This window comes from Protomyctophum parallelum (genome assembly GCF_964188405.1).
Source record: "Protomyctophum parallelum genome assembly, chromosome: 3".
Lineage (NCBI taxonomy): Eukaryota > Metazoa > Chordata > Actinopteri > Myctophiformes > Myctophidae > Protomyctophum > Protomyctophum parallelum.
The window spans coordinates 24,664,212-24,674,106 of NC_139698.1; the positions used below are offsets into that span (position 1 = coordinate 24,664,212).

Here is a 9,895-nt window from a genome sequence, read left to right on the forward strand (position 1 = left end):
TCCCAGAGCGCTAGCAAACTCGGTGGCTAGGCTAGCTAGTTTCTTTGGACATTTGTGGTCGTAGTGACTACATCTGTCATTAAAAAAATATATTTATTCAGCGATTTTCTTTGTTTTAAGGGTAACTGTTGTAGAATTGCAATATTACACTCGAGGGTGTTGTTTAACGTGATTATTGCCACTTCAGTGATGCTTGCGGAACTCGACTTCGTCTCGTTCCTGACCGCATCCCTGTCGTGGCAATAATCACGTTAAACAACACCCTCTCGTGTAATATTGCTTAACTAACACACACACATCCATTACACCAATGAATGGAACACACATCAAGCTAGGCGATGGCTTGTAGCCAACCACCTCTGAATCTGTCAGTCCGATATCTCAACTGCTCCCGAGATGTGCTCCTTCAGGGCATGTCAAAAGTTCACATCAGCCGAGACATGGACAATGAAAAAGGAGCTATACAAGACACATACAGTACAGTACTCCTTACGTGTGATAAGAACATCTCCTGGGAAAATGATCAGATCTATGGTGAATTGCATATACCTCAAAGCATACCTTAAAGGGACACTTCACCCTTTTTGCAAAAAAATATATGTTAATGTCGTTTAGAAGCTTTAGAACACTCTCCTGGGGGTCTTTATGTGTGTAATATGTGGTTTTAGATATTTTAGATTGTAGCAGTGAGCCTGTTGGCTCTGATGTCATGGACACTGGGCTCACTTCCTTCCTGGACTACATGTTGTCTCAGTAAGACAGCTCTCCCCCTATCCACAAGGAGGAGCAGTGCACCAAAGAATTATGGGAATTGTAGTCCAGGAAGGTAGTGAGACCAGTGTCCATGACATCAGAGACAACAGGCTCACTGCTACAATCTAAAATAACTAAAACCACATATTACACACATAAATACCCCCAGGAAAGTGATCTAAAGCTTCTAAACGTCATTAACATATATTTTTTTGCAAAAAGGGTGAAGTGTCCCTTTAACTCATTTTGACCTGGGAACGATTCTATAAATGTCTTCTAAATCCTGACAGTTTTCTGTAAGGATTTTTCAAAAATAGCAGACCTACAAGCTGACCTATACGAGCTTGTAGATCTGCTATTTTTCAATAGCTAAAGCATAACGTAATGCTAACACCAAAAAGGGTTCCCTTCTATAGGGCGGTTTGTGTCAAAGTGTCCTTGAGCAAGACAATGAACCTCAAATTGCTCCCGATGAGCAGGTTGGTTTCCTCCCCCATTGGTGTGAGAATATGTGTGAAATGGTTGAAAGTATTGCATGTTGTAAAGTGCCTTGGACAAAGGCGTTATATATCATTGTACCATTTTCTCCACCCTGCACACTGAAGACACGCTCCATATATGGACAGTACAGATTTCATTCCATATGTTGATCTGACCCCCCCCCCATGCCAAAGCGCCAGTGCTCGCCCAGGCGAAGAGGTCGCTTCTCGCCTTCAGGGTGTCTTACTGGTTAGTATATTCGTTTACCTATGATGACAGTTTTGGTCATGACTCATTGTCAATTTACTACTATGTGACTGTACTCCTTGTGATTTGGGTGGTACTGTATATACTATATAGGCCTTGAATGCAGTGCTAAGGGAGAAAAGACATCCAGGTGCTCCGCGAAGATTCGGAGAACAAAGTGATAGTTAAAAGTATTGGTGGTGCTCCTGGATACAAATGTGGGAAAAGTATAGGGAAGGATCCGGGCACTTACGGTGGCAAAGCTTTAAAAGCAACAACGTATCAGCTTTCAAATTCATAAGCCTGTGATAAAATTTGGCTACATAAAGGTCCTGGGAGTCCAAGTCCCTTAATGAGATAATATTGTTGTACCGTAGTTTAGTTGTCATGTAATACATTTGATTTACTAGTATTAAATACACATTATACACTGTATAACTTTTACTCATTTACATATCTCGAGCCAAGCTTTCAGCAGATTCAGCATGCACTGCAGGATCCTAAATCTTACGATTTGCCCATAGACAGATGAGAATAAAAGTGACAAAGTCCTTAATTAGAATTTTATATAGATATGCTTTTATTGCAGGCAGTTTAGCTTAGCAGGTGATTATCCATGGATCATATAGTAAAGAGTCAAAACAAAATTAATTAAAGGATTAACAAGGAACACAATCTTCAGTGCCATTACCATAATTTGGAGGAAACCAGAGCAGATCATCAGCCAAACCCCAGGGCTTTCATTTGGTCCAATAGTCATTTCTTTAGAGGCTCTATTATAGCCGTTCCTTTTTTTTTTTAAAAGAGGAACCAAGGTCCTCACTGAGTGGAATAGTAAGAGAGTGGCGACACGCTTTGATCTCGCCGCAAAGCGGGTGCCTATATATGGGCTATACTGTAGTTCCAAACATTGGAACTATCCCATTGAGATAGAATGAGCACTCCTGCATTCCATTGTTACAATGGGAGTCAACGCTATAGTGTCGCCACTCTGTCGATTACTCTGGGTCCTCACTAGAGGTTACAGAACAGTCTGAGAGAAATGTGGGATTTCGGCCTCCAGCATCCAGAAGATGTTTTCTTTCATTTTTATACCATTTCCTCACACTAATATATTCTACTGTAGGTACAATAATATTATGTTGCTGCAACACATCACACTCTGGTTACACCAAATCCTAAAGATTAAATATGTGATCATCCGTTTAAACAACAAAATCATACAAATGACATTTCTAAAAGAATACACTTCCCTCATAAATAATGTCTCTGCTAAATTGATCTCATGACTTGTTTCACACCCTACAACTTGACACAATCTGTGCCAGGAACATCAGGTCAGGTTACGTTTTAAGCAGCATACCCTACCAGTGCCAAGACGTAAAGTTGCGTTATTTAAAAAATAACATAAAAAGGTTAATGGTTATTAATTATTTTAATTGTCCCATATCTCTGGCAACTGCACTGCGTTTCTGTTTAACAGGTGGACCAGATTGGTTAAGGTGCGATACCTTTCCAGTATAGCAGTGGATAGCTATACAGATTGCCTCTTTTTTTATATCTCTGTTAAAGATGCACCAACTGTTCATATAATTAATGTTATTCAAGACAAGCTTCTAATACACATGAATTATACAGCTAATTAAACAACGGCTGACAGGAGTGGGGCTGGTTGTTAGTGGAAAAGCAGTGGAAAATAAAGGGGTTTGCTTGCCAATGATGAGACTGTGAAATATTACTTCATGAATAATCAAAGGATTGTATTTAACAATACATTAGATAAGCATATGTATACTAAATATGTTGGAATCTATATGGCCATGGTTTTGTAGTCGATTTGTGCACAGAAACATTTTTTGTGGGCCAGGTTATAGATTGAATTGAGATTTTCAGTATCTACATATAGAAAGCTCCACCATGACTTGGTAGAAATATCATTATACAGCTCTCTTCTTTAATAAATGTAACCCAGCGTGTTGCCTGGAATTGGACATCAACTCACAAAATGAGGGTTCAATCGGATGTGGGTCCTTTTTTGCATACAATTCAGAGAACGCCACTTCAACATTTCAGTGAGTTACAACAGGTGCTGAAGCGAAGCATGTTGGAACCACATGATATCCGGCGTCCCCCATTAGTATGGAAGGGGTACTGCAGCATCTGACAGCCCAGGTGAACGGAAGGGTAAGACTTGAGGAAAGGGACAGGAAGGGTTTTTTGCCATTTTCATTTTGATTTAACCTCCATTTATTCGGTTTCAGCTCCACTGAGAACCACCGATCACTTTGCGGAGCGACTTAAGTGGCTGAGCTGGCAGTGGCACTACATTAAGTTAGAGACAGAGGCTGCAATATAAAAACGCTTCCTTCATAACAAGTAATAGACAATCTCTGCAAACGTGGAGGGAGAGAGGGGGATGCAGAAGACGGAAAGGAACGAGAGATGAGATAGAAAGGGAAAATTGCACTAGTTAGAGGCAGACGGAGATAGATAGAACTGCGGCAGATGGATAAATAGACGGATAGACCCAGAGATAGAAGAGGAGAGGAAAGGGGAAGACAGACAGAGAGAGAGAGAGAGAGATGACAAAGCATGTTGCCGACTTAAAACAATCAACTTAATGAAAGTATCGACTTTCTCCGATAGAGTTTTCTTTCATAGACCTAGCAACTACTTTAAGCTATGAAAAGACAAATGGCCTGTAGAGGAGCGGAACACAGAGTGGAATGAGGGCAGGAGGAAGCGAGCGAGCAAGGCAGAGGGAGGGCAAGGGCAGAGAAGAATACTGAATAAATATTGTACTGTAGGTGGGGTGCAGTATACCGTTACTGACAGTATACTGCACCGAGAGCATTATTGTCTGTCCACATAAATGCATTTTTTTATCTCAATGAGCTGTATTCTTGCGAGATTAAAACTCACCGCTATGCTCAAAATGCCAAAAACAAAAGGACTTGAATCACAATATTGACTTGTTTTCTGAGATTCCTTTGCGCAATTGTGACATCTCTGAATACTGAGATGTTGTTTTTCTCCCAATTGCCCATCTCAGAATTCTGAGCACAAACTATATAAATATGCAACTGTGAGAAACAAAAACAAAATAACTAAACTTACTAATGGGATTCCATACGTGTGCTGGTGGTGACTGGGGTTTTTGTTTAAATTAAATCACAAATAAATATATTATAAAATATAAATTTTATATAGATATTGATATTGATATATAAAATATTTCCAGGAATCGCCTGAAGACTGCCCACAGTGAAATAACACACCATCAATAAAGATGGAGCACACAGGACCTCCGTGAACTCTCTCACACACACACACACACACACACACACACCTCAATACAGAAATGGACATGCACATAAACAGAGCCAAGAGGGGGCACATTATGCACACGCACGCGCACGCACGTACGTACACACTCACACAAACCCACCCACATGCTGTACAGTACATGGTGGTGGAGCAGTAATTGGCGAGTGAACAAGCAGCAACATTTCAACATAAAGCAAGATGTTGTAGGATGTTTCATGTTAAAGTTACGACTGACCTGCACAACTGAGCAATGACAATCGACTGACTGAGGAGAGAGAGATGGAGAGAACAATGCATTTTTGGTTTTAATTGTTTCATGCAACCCCTTTGAATGTATATCGCTTTAGCAACACGTGTGAGAGGGAGAGAGAGAGAGAGGGGGTGCAGAGAGAGAGAGAGAGAGAGAGAGAGAGAGGAGGAGGATGCCAAGACAGCAGGAGAGATATGAGTGACAGTCATTAAAAAGACAGTAGGGGAGTGGGAAAAAGACGCTATAGGAGAGTGGGAGAGAAAGACAGAAACGGGGAGAAAGCGGTTTAGACAGTGACAGAATGTTATGGAGAACGGGAGGACGAGGGGGAGAGAGTCAGAATTAAGACAGACACCATCATCTCTCTCCTACAGCTCTTGCCGCCAGCTTTCCCAGCTGTTCTCTCTCTCCGTCTCACTCCATCCCCCCCCTACCCCCCCCCCCCCCTTTTGCTTTTCATCTGCACTCTTCTCTCAACAACCCCTAAACACTTGTGTCCTCCTCCCCCTCCCTCGTTCGCTCTCCATCCACATAAATGAATCAGTGAACCAGGTCAAGTGTTAGTGAATTCTGCCTGCAGGCCAACCTGCTTAATACGAGGCCCGGCTCGTTGCACAGAGACAAGTACACTGCAGCCTACAGTACACACGCACGCACGCACGTAAGAGAAATGCACAAACACAGACCAGTTTCCCGCTCGATACTTTCCGCAGTCACTCTCACACACACACATGCACACTCAACATACACACGCACTGAATGTAAACGCAGTGCAGGCTGGCTCCTTCGCCCCCTTCAATTGCATGCTTGCTTGCGTGCGTGCGTGCGTGAGTGCGACCGTGCGCGCATGAGTCATGACCATCATGCACTTACTGCTGGCACACACAATAGACTTATGTATGAAAGGGTGAGCTCTCACGCAAACACACATACATGTACGCCACATCAATAAATACACCCACATAGAAGGAAAGCGAAAACATGTACATGTGTTTAAGTGTACACACACACGTAAGCCAAACCCCCACAAAGGCAACTTGTAGAACAATGAAACCAAGGACACTGAAGACTGGGAAAGGTTACAGACAGCCGTGTCTGACTCTGATGTATGCGAGTGTGTATGTGCGTGCGTGCATGTGTGCATGTGTGTTATGAGAGAGAAAGAGGGGTAGAGAGAGAACATTCTATACAGTACTGCACTTAACCAACACCAACAATAATATTATAGTGCACAAAAATCAGTTCCAGTTTATTTAGTATAGTAAAAAACAAATATGGCCAAGCAGAGGACACACACACACACACATGTACAGTACTACACACTCTAGCCAGCCGCCCACAAACGGCAGCTAATGAATAACAATCGGGCAGTAGAGGGAGCCTGGAGGACAGCAGCGCCATGAAGCATTACACCACACACACCCCCACACACACACTGCCTAAAGTAACAGGGGTTTTCAACGTTTTTTTGGCTGGGGACCCAGGGAATGCTTTGGCCATGTCTTGCGAGTTGAGAACCCCTGTTAGAACATGCACAAAACACACATCACATTATCCTTGCTTTTTTTGTAACTCTCTTTCATCAACATACATAAACACACAGGTCTGTAAACCGCACACTCCCTCGTTCATCATACACACACACACACACAGCTAGACAGTGTGGAAGCACGTATAGGCAACGCTGTAGCGATACACGCAAGTGTTACAGCTCCATATATCAGCTCCATATATCAACGCCAGTGCGGGCCATGTGCACGATAAACGAGTAGAGAGCAGCATCTGGACACTGTGGGTAATACACCGATAAATAACCCCAGCCATATGATCACACGCCACAGGGGAGAGAGAGAGAGAGAGAGAGAGAGAGAGAAACTCAATACAGAGTCCAGACAATGCAATCAAAAAGTCAGAGAAACACCACAGATATATATATGGTGACACAACAGCAGTAATGTGTGATTCTGACTCATTCCGTTGTGCCGAGGAATTCTCTCCTTTGGTCGTACACCAGAGACACTGACTGGAGCAAGTTGACGATTGTATAGTGCAACCATTAATTGCCACTACAATAGGACCACTGTACTTTGAAGGGAAAATAAACTAGTCGCATGCACACTGCAGCCTGGATGTGAAAACATCAGGGCGAATAAAGGGCATTATTTGCTGTGAAGAAGACATGCAGTACTGTCGAAACGTTGGCAATAGCCCAAATTATTTTTTTTGCAGAGAGACTGGAGTGCTCGACTACTTTCTGGGCCCACACAGCCGAGGTCAGCACCCCAACCAACGCAGGTTGGTTCCCGAGTCTAGAATTCCAATCGTGCCAGAAGACACGATCCACTCCCCCACCTTTATTGTCTACAGTACCTCCAAGATTGAAAGCTTCCGTCTAGGTCAGGTAAAAAGAACACAAAATACACTGGGGGGGGGGGATGAACAGACTTCTTTTTGGCCTCTGGTTGAGTGCGGTAATGTTAATGTTTATCGGCAGCACAGTTGATGGCTTTGGCAGCTTGCCACACAGCAGCAGAATCGGCACAGCCAGCGGTAATTGAGCAAAAAGGTGGGCCTAATGAAAAGAGACAAGCCACAGCGTGAACACTGGCTTTTAGCGCATCTTATTTTACTAGTTTATAATTGGTCTGTGAGCTCTATACAGTCGACGTGGTTCTTCAGATAAAGGGGTTAGAGGCTGGAGGTGGAGGGGCGAGTTCCAGTCGCCGGCTGTAATTTTCCCATTTAAATAGATAATAGATAGTTTGGAATCTCTGCAATGACAGGATATTTTGTGGAACTGTATAAATACCGTGCTGGGTCATGGGTAGTATCCAAGAGCGCCACTTTACCGTATTCAAATGATGTGTTTTGAATGCAATCAAACACACAAGGTTGATACAAGAAAACAGATGGTAAACTGGTTCAGAAATGCTTCAAAACATGATCCAATGGCTTCACATGCAATCTGATCTCTCTGTATCATTTATCATCAAATGGACAATTGATGCACTTCTGATGGCAGCAATAACTGGTGTTTTCCGTCTTGTACTCACGTATAGAACTAACAATAGAACTAATTGAATGTACAGTAGCTCTTGCATGATATAACATAAATATCACTGTCACATCTCTGAATGGGTAATGCCGGCTTTTCCTGTGTGATCGAGACGTTTTAGGCTTGGATAAACACCTCATTAATTACATTTCAACACCATGAAAATGGAGAGAAAAAGAGATTACACACTTTCTACAGTTACATCTGTGTCTGTGGTCCTTTTGTGAGAATCAAAAATAAAAGGGGAACTGGGTGATCTGGAATGTAAATCCTAAATGTTCTATTGTGAGTACATAGCTTATGAAAATCACAGCCCTTCCAAGTACAAGTGTGTAAAGCTTGATCAAACACTAACAAATGCTAACAAAAGAAAAAAACTACATCTTGCATGGTGAGAATGACAGGCGCAGTGTGTGGGCTTTTTGCTAGACCTGTGTGTTCACAGGGCTGGGTTTTGGATACACTATGGTTTTCAAAACGTATGGTGCCCAAAGCACACCAAGTACAAGCTCACAAAGCATTGCAATGACAATTAATAAAATAAAAAAAAAATCTATAATGACTTGCCCAAAATAGGAACGGCAGTTTGAAAGTGGTAAAAAGAAATGTAGGGTGTAGAATGTGCACAAAGTACTGATATATTAAAATATTTAAACCTTTTTGTATAGTTGTATGTAGTACACTACATAGATACTGTATACGATTGCAATGTGCAGTTGTCACAAAATCTGATTGGAGTCCCGCAGGGGTCTGTATTTTGTCCCCTCATTTCCCCCCCCCCCCCCCCCCCCCCCCCATCTACACCAAATATATTCACTTAAAAACAGCATATTTTTATCCTCTAAAGTCTAGGGCAAAAACAGCAAAAAAAACCCAGCATTATCTAGAAACTCACAGCACGTCATGTGAGTGTTGTGGATCCGCTAGCTTCGGGTGAATTCATGTTCACCTATTTTTTTGGCAGATTTTGGCCACAATGATTATGCCCAGCAGAGAGATGCTGATGATGTGGTTAAGTTGGCACACCGTTTGGGAACCGGCGCACTAAGGCAAATATTTGTTGGAGCAACTGCCAACGTTTCAACTTGGTTCTACAACTTCACCCATTCTGGGCGGGAACCCCTTTTGGTGTTAGCATTGTGTTATGCTTTAGCTATTGAAAAATAGCAGACCTACAAGCTTGTAGCGCGCCACCGAACGACTGACATAGAAACATAGCTTTTTCAGAAAACTGTCATTTTCAAACAGACATTTTTAGAATCTGATTTCAGGTCAAAATGGGTTAATCAGGGCGAATAAAGGGCATTATTTGCTGTGATAAAGACATGCAGTACTGTCGAAACGTTGGCAATAGCCCAAATGATTTTTTTTGCAGAGAGACTGGAGTGCTCGACTACTTTCTTTTTCCTTTAGTTTCTGGGCCCACACAGCCGAGGTCGGCACCCCACCAACGCAGGTTGGTTCCCGAGTCTAGAATTCCAATCCACCCAGTACACCTTCATCGTCTACCTCCAAGATTTCGAAAGCTTCTGTCTAGGCCACAATGATTATGCCCAGCAGAGAGATGCTGTTGATGTGGTTAAGTTGGCACCTTGGCTGGTAATCCAGTCTGGCAGTGAGCCACAAAGAAAATTAAAAAAAACAAAAAACTCTTGATAGTATTAGTAGTAGCGTGTGTGTGTGTGTGTGTGTGTGTGTGTGTGTGTGTGTGTGTGTGTGTGTGTGTGTTAACCTAATCACATTCAACGGCACTGCACGTTCTGGCATCATGACATCAGCTCAAC

General features: G+C 42.5%; 1 protein-coding gene across 1 annotated transcript in view; it reads right to left on the reverse strand.

The window, feature by feature from the left end:
• The window catches only part of LOC310855423 (poliovirus receptor homolog), a 143,171-nt gene that overhangs the window by 43,903 nt on the left and 89,373 nt on the right, over positions 1-9,895 (reverse strand). The window lies entirely within an intron of this gene.